Here is a 17,180-nt window from a genome sequence, read left to right on the forward strand (position 1 = left end):
TTAGTTATTGCCAAAGCGTTTGAGGAGACTCTTTGGACTTAAGTTAGTGGATGGAACAAGTAGTATTTTTCCGTTTTGAGCGACTCAGAATGAATGTGTGATTCAGGATAATATACTTGTGTCTGGCCAACACAAGTGTATTATGGTAGGTCATACAGAATTTCTGGAAAGCTGAAGGAAAAATTAGGTGGCCTGTGTTATAATGGATTGTAATATGATTGGACAAAAGACGAATAACCTGGAATATTTCCTTGAATTACGGACAATTTTGTGGACACAGACACATAACTTAGAATGATGATTGATTCTATTGCCTGAGCTTGGAATAATTATGAAATGTTGACTGTGTTATGAGTTGAATTTGATGACAGATTGTGAAATTCTAAACAAAATAACTTAGAAACGTGAAATTTGACTTGGATAATTGGATTGACAGTGGAGATTTGTGGATTCAAGTTGTTGACCAGTGAACATGGTGGTAATTTGTGTTGTATCGGACATGAGTAAAAGTTAGAAATTCTATATGCGTGCACTTGTTTGAAGAAAGACGATGGGTATTGGAAGGATGATTTTCTATTTTGGGTTGATTATTATTAAAGACTTAGTTGAGTTTACGATTTTGTTGACCGTAGTTGATCCGATTCCGAGGACGGAATCTCATTAAGGGTGGTAGATTTGTAACATCGTGTTACCGGGCTTAGTTGAAATGACCCTTTTGACCTTGGGTGTGTTTTTATATTATTATAATAATTATATGTTTATAATTATTTGATTGTTTGGTTGAGATCAGTTTGTGACAAGGGTCACAGAACAGGTTCATTTGTTTAATTTGGACACCGTTAGGGTAGTCAAATTAAGTACAAAAGATATCAGATAACTGGTAAATACCTGTGTGTGATGGGGTATTGTATTTAACCTAAATATAAAAGCAAGAAGTCAGCTACTTCTCTCATTTTCCTGAAGCTTCCAAATTATACTCCGTACCTAAACTCTCACTCCCTTGAAACCCTAATATCTTGAATCTTGATTTAGAATCTAGATTGTGTTTTGTAATCAGTTGCTACTGATTTCGTGGTCATAACAAGGTAAGAATCATTCATTTTCATGTTGTAATATGAGTTTAAATGGGTTTTAAAGTTAGGTTTTTATCAAAGTAGGTTTTGATGTCAAATTGGTTGATTTTGATGTTGGTTTGGTGTAAAATGGTATAAACGTTTTCTAAGCTTCGTTTGTTGTTAAAATGTTTAGAAATCGAGATTTGGGTGATTTTGGCTCGAAACCTATCAGTTTCTGCTGCTGCTGCTCGATAATACAACCGTACGGTTGCATCTTGCAATCGCACGGGTACACGGTGCAAACGTACGGGTGCATGTGCAACCGTACGGATGCAGTGGTGTTGGTGCAACCGGGTAATGAGTGTGCAAGCGTACGGATACAATGTGTAACCGTACGGATGAACTTGCAACCGTACGGATGCAGATCAGTGTTGCATTATTATGTAATTTGGCTGTTTTCTAGCCGTTATGCTGCCCGCGTGACTTATGATAATCAGGATGTAAATTCTGAAAATGCATAAGTGTTAGGTGGACTTTTAGTCACACTTTTGTTACTAATTTGCTGTATTGTGCTGTTTTATGCTAACGAACAGAAAAGAACTTGATTTGCCTTATGTACAGGTGATAAGGATAAAGAAGAAGCTCAGTGATAAATTAACTGAGCTAGTTGCTGGTATTCGGTGAGTGGGATTATCTCTCGGTGTAGTATAGAGTAGCAAGTTGTGCTACTATATTGTTGATAATTGCCATGATTAGTAGTTATGTTGTACAGTTGATCGCAGTTAAGGTTGCCAAGCTTTTAGTTGTATTAGTTGCCTGTAGTAGTAGTTGACTGGTTGTATGTGCACAAGTTGTTATTGTTGTTGGAACCTTGATCTGTTAGGTTCAGCTCAGAGAGGTCAACTTAGTTGTGGTTGGGTCCAGTTGACTACTGTTTATTGAGTATAGTGTTGAATGACGCATCACCTGCGTGTGGATGACTATACTGGGGATTCAGTAGTAAGGACTATCGGTAGATTCTAGCCTGATTAGCTAGGGTCGTGTGCCCGTACAAGCTGTTTGTCCTCTAATTGGAGTAAAGTTGCTAGTTACTAGTTACTAGTTGTTAGTTGTGGTGTGTTGTATGTGGTTGTATGAAGCCGTGGTTATAGGAGTACAAGTTGGTACTGTATGCTAGACCTTTTGATAGTTCCATTCACTTAGCCTTGTGCTAACTCCTCATCTCCTCCCTTGCAGGTTTTGGATCTTAGTGCTGGCAGGGACGAGAGTCGGGCTGACGATATGTTTGACAAGACGAACTCTGATGTCTTTACTTTTCTAAAATATGTAGTTAGTCGTTTAACATAACACCTGTGGTTTGTAATTAAGTAATTAACGAATGATTTTTAATAATCATGTTTGTAATTAACTAAGGGTATTTGTGTAAAGTAAGTCTTCCGCTGTGATTAAAAAAAACAGGGTGTTACAAATTCACAGCACCATTACAAATTGGTTGGTGAGGCTAGCTAATCCCTTAGACACTAGAATGCTTACTTACTTTGAGGCGGTGGGAATACCTCTTTTGAACCCGGTACAACAACAAGAAGTTGAACTAGCCGCGGATCCAGCCCCAGAGGTTGTAGAGGAACCTTTTGTTCAACCATCCGGGCCAGCTAATCCTCCACTTAGGATAAACCTGAAATGCCCTAGGGTTGCTCAACAAAATCAACCCGCGAGGATCAGTGAGCCTAGTATGCTTAGGATAGAACCTACCCTTTCAGCTACACCTGAGGGAAGTGACACCGATTCATCAGCAAATGAGTCATCTCCCGAACAGACGCAGAAGAGGACACGTTATATGCCTGATGAGATGATTCAGACTCCGCTAATCCAACACGTAACTAGATCTAGGTCTACGAATCCAATCGTTCACTTACCAGTTACTCAAACCATTGGTGATACGAACCAAGACTTAGAGCTAAATAGGTCACCCTTACCCATTTCCGTATCACATCCAAGAATAATAGTATGCCCTACACTAAATGAAGCGCAAGCTTCGGTAGGCAAGAGATCTAAACGCACGGACGGTAAAAAGACCAATCAGCCCATCCAACCTAATCAGGACTTAAGAATAAATCCTACCAAGAAAGATGCTTTGGCATCTCAAAAGGAAGTAAAGTCTTCCTCTGCAGTAAAGTCTGCGATGACTCAATCGATTGAGGGACCACAATCATTGAAGTCTATAACGGCCGAAGGGGAGCCTAAAAATCTTGAAAAGGCACCCTGCGTATCGTCCGGAAATCCTCTTGATATACTTCATCCAAGTGATGATGTATTGCCTCAACGTACAACAGGGCCTGGAGGTATGGCTTATCTTGATTACGGAGATCTGTCGCGTCCCATGGAAACAAATCAACATTACATTCCTTTGGGGAATTTATCAAACATCCATCAGAGTATTCCTTTGGTTCAAGAAATTGATCCATTGGTTCAAACTACTTCTCTTCCGAATCTTAAAGCTTAGGTTCTGGAGGATGAGTCTTTAACTGAAAGAGATGTGCCACCTCATGGTACATTGATGACTTCAGGAGTTGGGCATGAAATCTCCGTGAGAGCTAAATCGACGGGTAGTTCTACTACTCTGTCAGAGTCCCATGAGACAAAAGTCATGGAGGTGGATGATTCGAACGAATCTTCGCCGGTGACAATTCCGGTTGTTACCCAACCTCCATCAGAAGGGGACATCACGAATCTGACTAGTAGTATGTACAGCCCTACATATAAGTATAATACCGAAAATACATCCTTACCTGCCCGCACGGCAAATCAAACACTTTCACCAACATCACCTGTCACGACTCGAAAAATTTCGACTAATTTTGAACCAAACTCACGGTACAATTTCATAACTCTGACATGATAAGTAAAGTCCGTTATGTTGCGTCTCAAAATTTTTGAACTATTTTCGTACATTCATTTGACTTCATCCATTTCTGACGATTCACGAACAATTAATTGTAAATAGATATGTGTGTGTGTGTGTGTGTGTATATATATATATATATATATATATATATAATTGAAAATATAACTTGAAATATTATATGTTGTTGTTATTAGAATTAATTTTAATTATATAAAATAAAATAAAAATATGATATTATGATTTAAAACACATCTATATAAATAAAGTATATTAAATATATATTTTATGATTTCGAATTTATTTAGTAAACGATGATGACACTCGTTTATCATTCGATGGTTATTTAAACAAGTTAAATTCAAACTTATATAATTTTAAAATAAACGACGATCCGAAAATGAGTTATATAAATTATAGGCTTATTAAAAATGTATTTATGAGCTACTTGTTAAATTTTAAGATTTTTTATATTTTACCTGGAATCGAGCGCGGACAGTTGATTTAATTTTTATTTAATAATTTTAAAGAATTAATGACCGGTTTTTATATATACCATAATGACTGAAATAAATAAAGATAATTATTATAAAAATTTGGGATTTTTTTCGAATACTTTTATACGCCACTCATTTACATCGGAGTACGATATAACAGTTTGAGAAATTTCGTCAGTAGAATGAAACAACATAACGTTTTTAAATCAAATGATTATTGTTTTTTTTAAAGTAGGATTACTGTGTTTGATATTTCTATGTTTAAGTGTACATATTCATGCATCATTCACCAACTCCAAGCAACATCATTTCTTTTCTGTCTATTACTCGATACATTATTAATAACACTGTGTTGGTTGTTTTACTTCTTTCTTCACCATACCATATATATATAGAATATAGATATAAATATGCAGAGAAAACTAATAGATAGATATCACCCAACACCCACCCCTTTCTCTTCCTCTTCTAGTTAACTCAAACCATTTCACCATCTAGTTTAACCACAACAAACCTTCACTCTTAAATGATGCCATCGTCTTTTGTTTTATGGTTTACCCGAACACCACCGGCCATCATCATTATCATCATTCATATCAAACTACTGCTACAACTTCTATTTTACTGCTAGTAATCGACCAAACCATTACCAATATATGGCTCACTGTTTGGTCGAGAACCACCAACAAACAATCATCTACAACCTTCGGTAACCACCTTCACGACACCTTCTTACAAACCACTATGTACCATCGAAAATCACTTGTGTATCGTTACTTTCGTGAATGCTTCAAGATATAAACCATCAAGCTTTCAACACCATCAACCACCACCACACCCATCCTTCACCTTTATCATCTCCATCAACCACCACACATCACCACCATGTTCTGTTTATGGTTTTTATGTCCATCAGCTCAACCATCATCACCTTTTTATCACCACCCACCTTTTTCTTGTCACCTTATTTTTTGAAAACCTCACAAACCATCTATTTCTGTTGCTTCTTCAATCAACAAACCTGTTACTGTGTTGCATACTATTTTTTTTTTATTTTGACTCATCCCTAGAACACTCAGCTTTCGACCTCTTTATGATCCTGGTTTGAAACGGACACAACAACGCCACCATCTTGTTTATGCTACTGCTGCAGATTGTTCATGATGGACCTGCAAATGCTATTCCTACTTTTGTTTTCTTTCTGTGTTCGAGACCACCACCACACAACCCATCACAACAGATGCACTCTTCTGTCGTTTCTGTTTACTAATCGACTGCTACAGCTGCACTTTCTGTTTATATTCAACCGACGCCACCACCTCACCACAACCATCAATTTTATAAAATGTATGAAACCTGCAGCTGCTGCTCCTTTAATTGCTACTGTTACGATGAATATGAAGGTAGATGTATGAGAAAGAAATGGAGTACAGTTAATCCAATTGGGTTTCATTCACGCAGCCACAAGTAAGTTTTAAAGAATTTAGAACGTGAAGAAACAAAAGTGATGTATGATAATGACTGCTACTCGATGGAACCCAGCTGTATACCATCTGATCGAAATTTATTTTCTTACCTATGTTAATGGGCCTGTATTATCTTCTTTCATTGGGCCCTGGATACATAACGTTGCTTGGAACACTCTAACTATCCATGTTACTATCAGTCACAAAAAGAGGCTGCGACTGCAACAAATATTCGAACTACTAATTGTTTATGTTTATGTTTATGTGATAAAGACGATGAATGTACGATGATGTTACAAAGATGATAAACAGTGATGATATGGTATTGATGTTAATATGTACGATAGTATTAATAGTGATAACATTATTAGGATTTTGGTGATGCTCGATGATGATATAATACAAAATGATAAGATGATGAATCACGAAGGTGATTGAATTATGTTAGTGAGTATGACGATGATTTTAGGATGGTGATGATGTTCACAGTAGTAAATACGATGGTGAAGATGAGATAATAATGGTTATAAGAAAACGGGTATGATGTGATGATGATGAATGATATGATTGATGGTGATTCAAAACACAAAACCAATTTAAAAGATATTATAATCTTAATAATAATAGAAAAACTGATACAGAGTAATGGTTAAGGATGTTATCGGGTTAGTGGGAGGTCGCGGGTTCGAACCCGGACTTGGGCATTTTTTTTAAGGGCTACTTTGAGGTAGTTTACATATTACTCATTATTATTAAAATAATAATAATAATAATAATAATTATTATTATTATTATTATTATTATTATTATTATTATTATTATTATTATTATTATTATTATTATTATTATTATTATTTTTATTATTATTATTTTTATTATTAATTATTATTGTTATTAGGTTATTACAAATATTAAAAATATAATTATTAGTATCATTCATACAATTAATATTATTATCATTATTGTTAGTATTAGTAATATCATTATTATTATTATTATTATTATTATTATTATTATTATTATTATTATTATTATTATTATTATTATTATTATTATTATTATTATTATTATTATTATTATTATTATTATTATTATTATGATGATGATGATGATTATTATTATTATTACTATTAATATTATTATCATTAGTATTAAAATGATTAATAAAATTTTTGTTATTATTATTATTATTAACATTATTATTAGTATTAATATTATTTTCAATGTTATTATGATTGTTTTCATTATTATTATTAATAATATTATTAGTATCATTATTATTAAAAATTATCATTTTCATTTTTGTTATTAGTATTATCATTATTAATAAAGTTATTATTATTATTATTAGTAAATCAATATTATCAAAACTATCATTCTAACAAATAAATATTTTGTACATTAAATATACATATTACATATACTAGAATTATATTAATATTTCATATAACTATATATCAGAAATAATAACGTTATTTATATAAATACTTACATATAGCAAACTAATGATATTTTATATATGTTTATATAACTAAATGTATAGATATTAATCATTTTAAATATATATACAAAATAAATATATATAACATATAATTTAAGATATAATATAAGTATACATTTTTAAATGGAATTTAGTATAAATTCTGTATAACTACAAATATATAAATAATATATATTAATAAATGAAATTATGTAATTTCCATTATGTGTTAATAAATATACAATTGATATAGGTTCGTGAATCCGAGGCCAACCCTGCATTGTTCAGTTCCGTCGTATGCATATTTTTACTATAAAATATCGTATCGTGAGTTTCATTTTGCTCCCTTTTTAAATGCTTTTGCAATATATATTTTTGGGACTGAGAATACATGTGCTGTTTTATAAACGTTTGACGAAATAGACACAAGTACTCAAAAATTACTTTCTATGGTTGGATTATCGAAATCGAATATCACCCTTTTTAGCTTGGTAACCTAAGAATTAGTGTTTATTATAAAACCTTCATGCTGGAAAATGGTATGGAGCCGGTATAATGGCCACTAGTTGACGCGAATCCTAAAGGTAGATCTACGGGCACTAACTCCCCCCATACTGGAAAATGGTATGCTTTAGTACTTCGAATTTATATTATACAGACGAGAGGATTCTGTTTTGGGGATATTCTATATGCATCCTGTTAGTTCGGTTATCAAGCGTTCACCATATGAATGATTTTTATACACTTGCGAGTGTAATGTTATTTATGAAAAATGAAATCTTGTGGTCTATTAAAATTATAGAAATGATTGATTACGATAAACCTATGAACTCACCAATCTTTTAGTTGACACTTTAAAGCACGTTTATTCTCAGGTATTAAAGAAATCTTCCACTGTGCATTCGCTCATTTTAAAGATATTACATGGAGTCGTTCATGGCATTTTTAGGTCTGAACCTTGCAATGGGACCAAATGTTGAAGTGTTCGTCCAGGTGGATTAGGACGGGCTATCACAGATAGTATCAGAGCTGGTTTAAGCTGTCTCATCGGCTTAATCGTAGAGGGGGTTCTCACAATGTTACCTGTGATGAATCATTGGCTCTTACTCCTCGCGGTCCGATTATGGTTGGCTTTACCGAGAGGCAGGGCTATAAAATCAGTATCTGAGGTACGCTCAGTGGTCACCAGGTGGTTAGCGGGGAAGGCACTGAGTGGGATGCATCCCCAACATCACAGTTGGTATCAGAGCGGTGGTCTTAGCGAACCAGGTCTTGCATTAGTGTATCTAACCGATAGTCGTTAGCATGCATTAGCAATTTTGGACTTCGACCTTAGCTGCATATTATAAGTTTTGTTTATCATTTCTAGTGGAAAATTACATGCTTATCATTCCTAAGTCTAGACACATCTTACTGTATTTATTGCATAGATAGTGTATAGACATATTCATATCTTAGCATATCTTTTACTATAAACTTTGTCTGACCGCTTCCGAAGATTCCTCCATAATCCATATGTAAATTATGATATTTTATACATATTTTATATATATGTAAATTATATATACATATGTAATTTATGTATTGAAGGATACCAAACTAAATGTAACAACCCGACTTCATTTTAACAAAAACACGCCGTAAAAAAAAATATTTTGTGTGGCAGTGTATCCAGATCCCTGGACGGCGTCTTGTAATGAAGCCTTGGACGGCGTCCCAAGTTCTTGGACGGCGTCCAAATGAACTAAAGTGAGCTATCCAGTTTTCTTTGACACGAACGAAAAACCCGCTTCTCGACACTTTTCAACGAAACCAATTATCAATACACATCAATATAAGTAAAACTAAGAGATTTCCTCAATAAAAACAAGTTTTACAACACTGGCCTACAATGACCCGTTTTACAAATAATGTAGCGATTTCGACACATTTATCTTTTTTGACGGATTAGGACTCTACAACCCAACCCGATACCAAGAGCATAATCCCGGGGACTACCAAATCCCCAACACACTTCTAAATATCCAAAAGCTAATCCTCCAAGCTTAAGCAATGTCTATCGACCCTAGTCTAGCAACTAGGTAACTCCGCATCAACGATACCTATAAAAAGGTAAATAACGAGAGGGTAAGCTAAAGCTTAGTGAGTAGAATAAATATATACATGCATATACAACTTACCTACTCGTATCCACGACATCACATAAATACATATAATCACTTACCCTTTCGTATCAATAGCTAGTATCATCAAATCGTACAACTAGCAACCTCATAAGCAATCAATGGCTAGTATCGTCAAATCGTACAACTAGCAACGTATTTAGAATAAATAATCATAATAATAATTAAATGCTACCATCAACAAATATAAACCATGGTTAACCAATTCTTTGCAGGGGAATGACTTTGCGAAACAAGTCATCGATGTTCACAACAACCGTTAGCTCCCAAAAATGGCTATGGTATGCTAACCCCCGAGATGTTCCAAAACTGGCTATGGCATCACCCCCAAGTGTTCTAAAAACGGCTATGGCATCACTTGATCAACGTGTGAGTAAAACACGGCTATTACTCACAATCTTGTGCATAAACACGGCTATGTGCACAATTAATACGGGTAACAACGTGGGAGTAAAACACGGCTATTACTCACCACCATATGCACAAACACGGCTATGTGCATAATTATCAAATGTGGACAAAACGGCTATGCCTCACAACTATGGTCACAAAAACGGCTATGTGACACCATTACTACGGGTAACTATCAATGTGGACAAATACGGCTATGTCCCACAACTATGGTCACAAAAACGGCTATGTGACACCATTAACACGGTCGCATAAATCATATACATACATACATAGATATTCCACACACCTCGAATTGCCCGCACAAGTCATAAATGTAATTCGCCTCCAAAAGCAATCGAGCAAACCTTTTACCTATAATACACATATAGATATACAAACAATCAACATAAATTCTCTACGAGAGAATTCGACTTCAACACCCTTAACCAAGGGTTTACACCTATCACCACGAACCGCCCATTTAGACATCTAAAGTGGACTTCACCAATTACCACTACGGGTGGTAATTCCGATCCATCCAACAAGTACCATTTAACCAAAATTATACTTGACACCATTTAAACCAATCTAGGTCTTAACAAAATTGCTTATCATCCAATTAATCCAAAATTAAAGTCATTACCAAATTTTACCCATCTAAGTCAACCCATTTTGACATATGTCCCAAAAACATCTTTAATCACTAACGGCTAGTGATTAACTTTCCAAAATACCATTTAACACTTGAATCAAACACTTATATACTCGATCTTTCAATTCTTGACTCAAAACTTAGTTTGACAACAATTTGAGGTTAACACCCATTTTGAACAACTAGCATGTTCTTTAAGAACATCTAAACACTAACACACTATAATCTTAGTGATTTAACACCCAAACCATGAAAATACTTCCAAATTGTCATCAAACCCTAACCCACCAATAACGGGTCAAAAACCCATCTACTAACCACAACAAACCCATTTCAAGGGTTTCTAACAAAATAAGGCTCAAACCCTAATTTGAATATCAAATCAACACAATGAAATTTCGGAGTTAGAACTTACCACTACTACCAAAATGTAGCTAAGAACGCGAGGAACAACTTTAGAAATCGGGCTTAGGCAAGATTCCTTCTTCTTCTTCCCCAAAATGAGCTCTCTCTCACTAAAACCTTATCCTTTCTCTCTAAAATAAGTTGGGAGTGTTTGTGGATAAGAAATGAACTCCAATGGAGTTCTAGATCAGTCTTGATGATCCAAAACCGACCCCAAGTGAAAAGACACAAATACCCCTTTTAATTTCATTAAAATATAGCTGCTGGCCCGTCAGGCACTTTGGACGGCGTCCAAAATGCTTGGAAGGCGTCCAAAACAACTGGGACAGGAAACTGTACTTGTTTTGGGTGTAACCGTAACTCCGTTTTCGACGAATCAAATATCTTTGGAAACGTAATGAGATTTACTATCCAATGGTATGGTTTTAGAACATCAAATCCAACTTTATTTGGGATCTAAATATACGCTTACATGCCTCGTATTTCGAATGTCGTTCAAAATAACACGTAACTGAAAACGGGTGTTACAACTCTCCCCTCTTAAATTGGATCACGTCCTCGTGATCCGTACCTATACTAGAAGTTAAGCACTTCTACCACGAACATTTCCGCTTCCAATGCGGAGTCACACAAGTAGTATACGCATCCGAATTCTCGCTTTGTGTACTAATGCATCATATTACAACAATATCGGGTAATCAACCCTCGAGTCAAAACAACTGCAACCATTTGCGCCTACGCCGAGTATCCAAACTCGTACCATAACTTCACAATCATCTTAAAAGTAGAACAATTCACCGACAACCATCGTCGTCACGCCTCACGATCCTACGAAACACAACCAAGCCCGACATCCATAACATCTACCGTGAATTTTAAGATCTCACCACACGCTAATAATCACTAGCGTGCACTACCGCAACATGCGATATTTCATACACTCAATGTCCATAATTTCCATTTAGGAAAATACGAACAACACCACATATCCCTTCAAGTTTTCTCGGCAACAACTCGCCACAAGCTATATCCATAACCATATCACTCAACGCATTATACTAAATCCACTACGTCATAGACCATATCTTGCATTAATCCAAATCGAGAAGGATTCATGCTTCCTGAAAACCCCGTACCCATTCGGTTCATAACCGTACTACTCAACCGATCATTCCTGAATATTCTCCAAACCAAGAACCAACTTGCTCCGGGTTCATGTCCGGGTCATTCCTTCAACGAAGAAATTTTGGAAACCCCAACATAAACATTTTAGAAGTACTACTTTCCCGCCGATCGATCCGCACACGACTATCCGCCACTGGATTAATCCAGGACGACAATAGTACACCACGAGTTAGACGAAACATCAACACATCATCATAGGGTTCCTCCCCTGAACCATACAATCCGGATTCCTAGTACTAGCATAGAAGCTATTCGTATACTAAAATCCCGTCAACGGCGAATTATCATCACAAAATCTACGCAATTCGCCACACGACTCACAAAATAGTCACCAAATCCGGGTGAACCTTCCTACCTAGACCGTCCGCTAAGGATGGCCTCGACATTTCAATGCAACCTACGCGTCACGTCACTAGGGTACACACTCTTACAAACAAACAACTTCCGCGTGTCTCTTTGTGAGACGATCAGAACCGCCACTCTCCGCCTCACAATCGTCCATAAAGTGGAATAATCCACTTGACAATTTCCACGATCACGTTTCTAGACATGGAAAATACATTAACCGCCACAATATCTAACTCGTACTCCCCATCAGAACTATCCAAGTTTCACACCAACCTAAATTTACATCACGAGAGCACTCACAATGACAGCTTCATTCTCTCACTCCGAGATTTCAAATCTCACATTTGGTCTCACACCGCACAAAGGTGCTACACGACCACCTTACATAAGAAGTCTTACACTTCGCTTGATCTAACACCATCGGAGCTTCCTTATACGACAGTAAAAACTCCCCCACTTAGGATTCAGCTCCATATTCTAACCGCCGAGATGATAACATCCTGCGAAATTACCATTTCACGAAATACATGACCATTCTCATCATTGGTCATACATACCAAATTACTACAAACTCACATTAGGCTCTCAGAGCCTTCATACACAATCACTTGAGATGTCGTACACGCGACAACATCGCACCCTCATACCACAATTACAAATAACAGTCCTTCACTGTTTGCAAAGCGAACTCCACCAAGGTCTCACATGCGCCTCTACGACTAGGCATATGCCACTCCGCTTAATCAGTCGTGCCTCTCAGTCGAGATCACTCGACCTTCTACTCAATGAACCTTTATCAACAATTGCTCACTCTCCTGGAGAAAAGTGACCAATCCGACACAGTAATTGCATTGACCGCATTATCAGCACTTCATCATAACCTTTGGCCTAACCGACCATTAAGTCCGTCATCGGTTCACCGGTAATCTTCACCCGTCGATCACTATTATAATCCCCGATGCTTCCAAGGGTATCTCACGGGCACCCTAAGCACAAAGTGATCACAACACTACCGGAGTTGAACATTACACTAGCAGGTATAAAAAGGCACCTGACGCAGTGTCATGCAGACTCCCAACACAATCAATCGAATTTTAGAAAATCGATCTTTAGATTCCATACACCCGATGTCACCCATCTCTCTATAATAATGACCCAAAGTCATAACTACCCGACAACCTTACGGTTTATTGTCTTATCGAAAGTTCCTAGCGATCACACGCTATCCGCAATTTCCACAAGGCCAAAACGATATAGTCTAACGAAGCCCTTCATTTAACACTAGGGAGATGCTTGAGAACACCAAGTCTTACACCCTTCCACATATCGGCACAATTGTAACAACATGGGTATTCCGTTAGGAATGTTACCCTATAATCCACAACACACTAACTAACTATCGTAAACATCATCATATGGGTCCCACTCCCATGAGTTTAATGACCCGAAGACTCCTCGATTCGCCAATTCTAAGGCGAATCACAATTAGAATCTTAACACGATTCTCTAACCACACACACTCTACCGAGTGTAACCCAACTACAATCATCAGACTTGTCGCATTCCTTTACGGAATTCAAGTCCTCGACGTACACACGCACACACATAAATCGGTCATCCTAGTTACGATGAGTAACTACAACCAATAACAGTCTCAATAGCGCACCCACTACTTAGGGTGACTAGGTACGCGCCGAACTCGTGAGTTTTGCTCACTCACCTTAACTAGCCGAATCCACCGTAACACTTCCCGGCTCGCAAAGAACACGATATGACAACAAGCACATCACTCGAGACAACTATCACCTAGGAACCAATAAAGATTCCTCATTTATCCCGAATCTACCCCAACCATGCCACGTTTCCTCCGTTCGGTACTCGTCATGTCATGCTTGATGTCAAGATACACTTTCGTAATAATGGTGATCGGTCATTATTACAAATACGTACCTTACCAGTTTCACATGGTCACGCAAAGTACTTTACCCGGACTGACGCAACATTCACACGAAATAACACGCGATAACTCCTAGTACCCGAATGACCAAAGTCCTTACCGTGAACAAAAACACCTTACCCGATAACTCCTAGTACGCGATAACTCCTAGTACGCGATAACTCCTTACCCGACTTCGTTTTAACAAAAACAAGCCTTAAAAAAAATATTTTGTGTGGCAGTGTATCTGGACGGCGTCCAGATCCCTGGACGGCGTCTTGTAATGAAGCCTTGGACGGCGTCCCAAGTTCTTGGACGGCGTCCAAATGAACTAAAGTGAGCTGTCCAGTTTTCTTTGACACGAACGAAAAACCCGCTTCTCGACACTTTTCAACGAAACCAATTATCAATACACATTAATATAAGTAAAATTAAGAGATTTCCTCAATAAAAACAAGTTTTACAACACCAGCCTACAATGACCCGTTTTACAAATAATGTAGCGATTTCGACCCATTTATCTTTTTAGATGGATTAGGACTCTACAACCCAACCCGATACCAAGAGCATAATCCCGGGGATTACCAAATCCCCAACACGCGTCCAAATATCCAAAAACTAATCCTCCAAGCTTAAGCAATGTCTATCGACCCTACTCTAGCAACTAGGTAACTGCGCATCAATGATACCTATAAAAAGGTAAACAACGAGAGGGTAAGCTAAAGCTTAGTGAGTAGAATAAATATATACATGCATATACAACTTGCTTACTCGCATCCACGACATCACATAAATACATATAATCACATACCCTTTCGTATCAATAGCTAGTATCATCAAATCGTACAACTAGCAACCTCATAAGCAATCAATGGCTAGTATCGTCAAATCGTACAACTTGCAACGTCATTAGCATAAATAATCATAATAATAATTAAATGCTACCATTAATAAATATAAACCATGGTTAACCAATTCTTCGCAGGAGAATGACTTCGCGAAACAAGTCATTGATGTTTACAACAACCGTTAGCTCCCAAAAACAGCTATGGTATGCTAACCCCCGAGGTGTTTCAAAAATGGCTATGGCATCACCCCCAAGTGTTCCAAAAATGGCTATGGCATCACTTGATCAACGTGTGAGTAAAACACGGCTATTACACTCAATCATGTGCACAAACATGGCTATGTGCACAATTAATATGGGCAACAATGTGAGAGTAAAACACGGATATTACTCACCACCATATGCACAAACACGGCTATGTGCATAATTATCAAATGTGGACAAAACGGCTATGCCTCACAACTATGGTCATAAAAATGGCTATGTGACACCATTACTATGGGTAACTATCAATGTGGACAAATACGGCTATGTCCCACAACTATGGTCACAAAAATGGCTATGTGACACTATTACTACGGGTAACTATCAATGTGGACAAATATGGCTATGTCCCACAACTAAGGTCACAAAAACGGCTATGTGACACCATTAACACGGTCGCATAAATCATATACATACATACATAGATATTCCACTCACCTCGAATTGCCCGCACAAGTCATAAATGTAATTCGCCTCCAAAAGCAATCGAGCAAACCTTTTACCTATAATACACATATAGATATACAAAAAATCAACATACATTCTCTACGAGAGAATTCGACTTCAACACCCTTAACCAAGGGTTTACACCTATGACCACGAACCGCCCATTTAGACATCTAAAGTGGACTTCACCAATTACCACTACGGGTGGTAATTCCGACCCATCAAACAAGTAGCATTTAACCAAAATTATACTTGACACCATTTAAACCAATGTAGGTCTTAACAAAATTGCTTATCATCCAATTAATCTAAAATTAAAGTCATTACCAAATTTGACCCATCTAAGTCAACCCATTTTGGCATATGTCCCAAAAACATCTTTAATCACTAACGGCTAGTGATTAACTTTCCAAAATACCATTTAACACTTGAATCAAACACTTATATACTCGATCTTTCAATTCTTGACTCAAAACTTAGTTTGACAACAATTTGAGGTTAACACCCATTTTGACCAACTAGCATGTTCTTTAAGAACATCTAAACACTAACACACTATAATCTTAGTGATTTAACACTCAAATCATGAAAATACTTCCAAATTGTCATCAAACCCTAACCCACCAATAACGGGTCAAAAACCCATCTACTAACCACAACAAACCCATTTCAAGGGTTTCTAACAAAATAAGGCTCAAACCCTAATTTGAATATCAAATTAACACAATGAAATTTCGGAGTTAGAACTTACCACTACTACCAAAATGTAGCTAAGAACGCGAGGAACAACTTTAGAACTCGGGCTTAGGCAAGATTCCTTCTTCTTCTTCCCCAAAATGAGCTCTCTCTCACTAAAACCTTATCCTCTCTCTCTAAAATAAGTTGGGAGTGTTTGTGGATAAGAAATGAACTCCAATGGAGTTCTAGATCAGTCTTGATGATCCAAAACTGACCCCAAGTGAAAAGACACAAATACCCCTTTTAATTTCATTAAAATACAGCTGCTGGCCCGTCAAGCACTTTGGACGGCGTCCAAAATGCCTGGACGGCGTTCACAACAACTAGGACAGGAAACTGAACTTGTTTTGGGCGTAACTTTTAAACCGTAACTCTGTTTTTG

The sequence above is a fragment of the Rutidosis leptorrhynchoides genome, chromosome 9 (assembly GCF_046630445.1).
Source record: "Rutidosis leptorrhynchoides isolate AG116_Rl617_1_P2 chromosome 9, CSIRO_AGI_Rlap_v1, whole genome shotgun sequence".
In the NCBI taxonomy this organism is placed as follows: domain Eukaryota; kingdom Viridiplantae; phylum Streptophyta; class Magnoliopsida; order Asterales; family Asteraceae; genus Rutidosis; species Rutidosis leptorrhynchoides.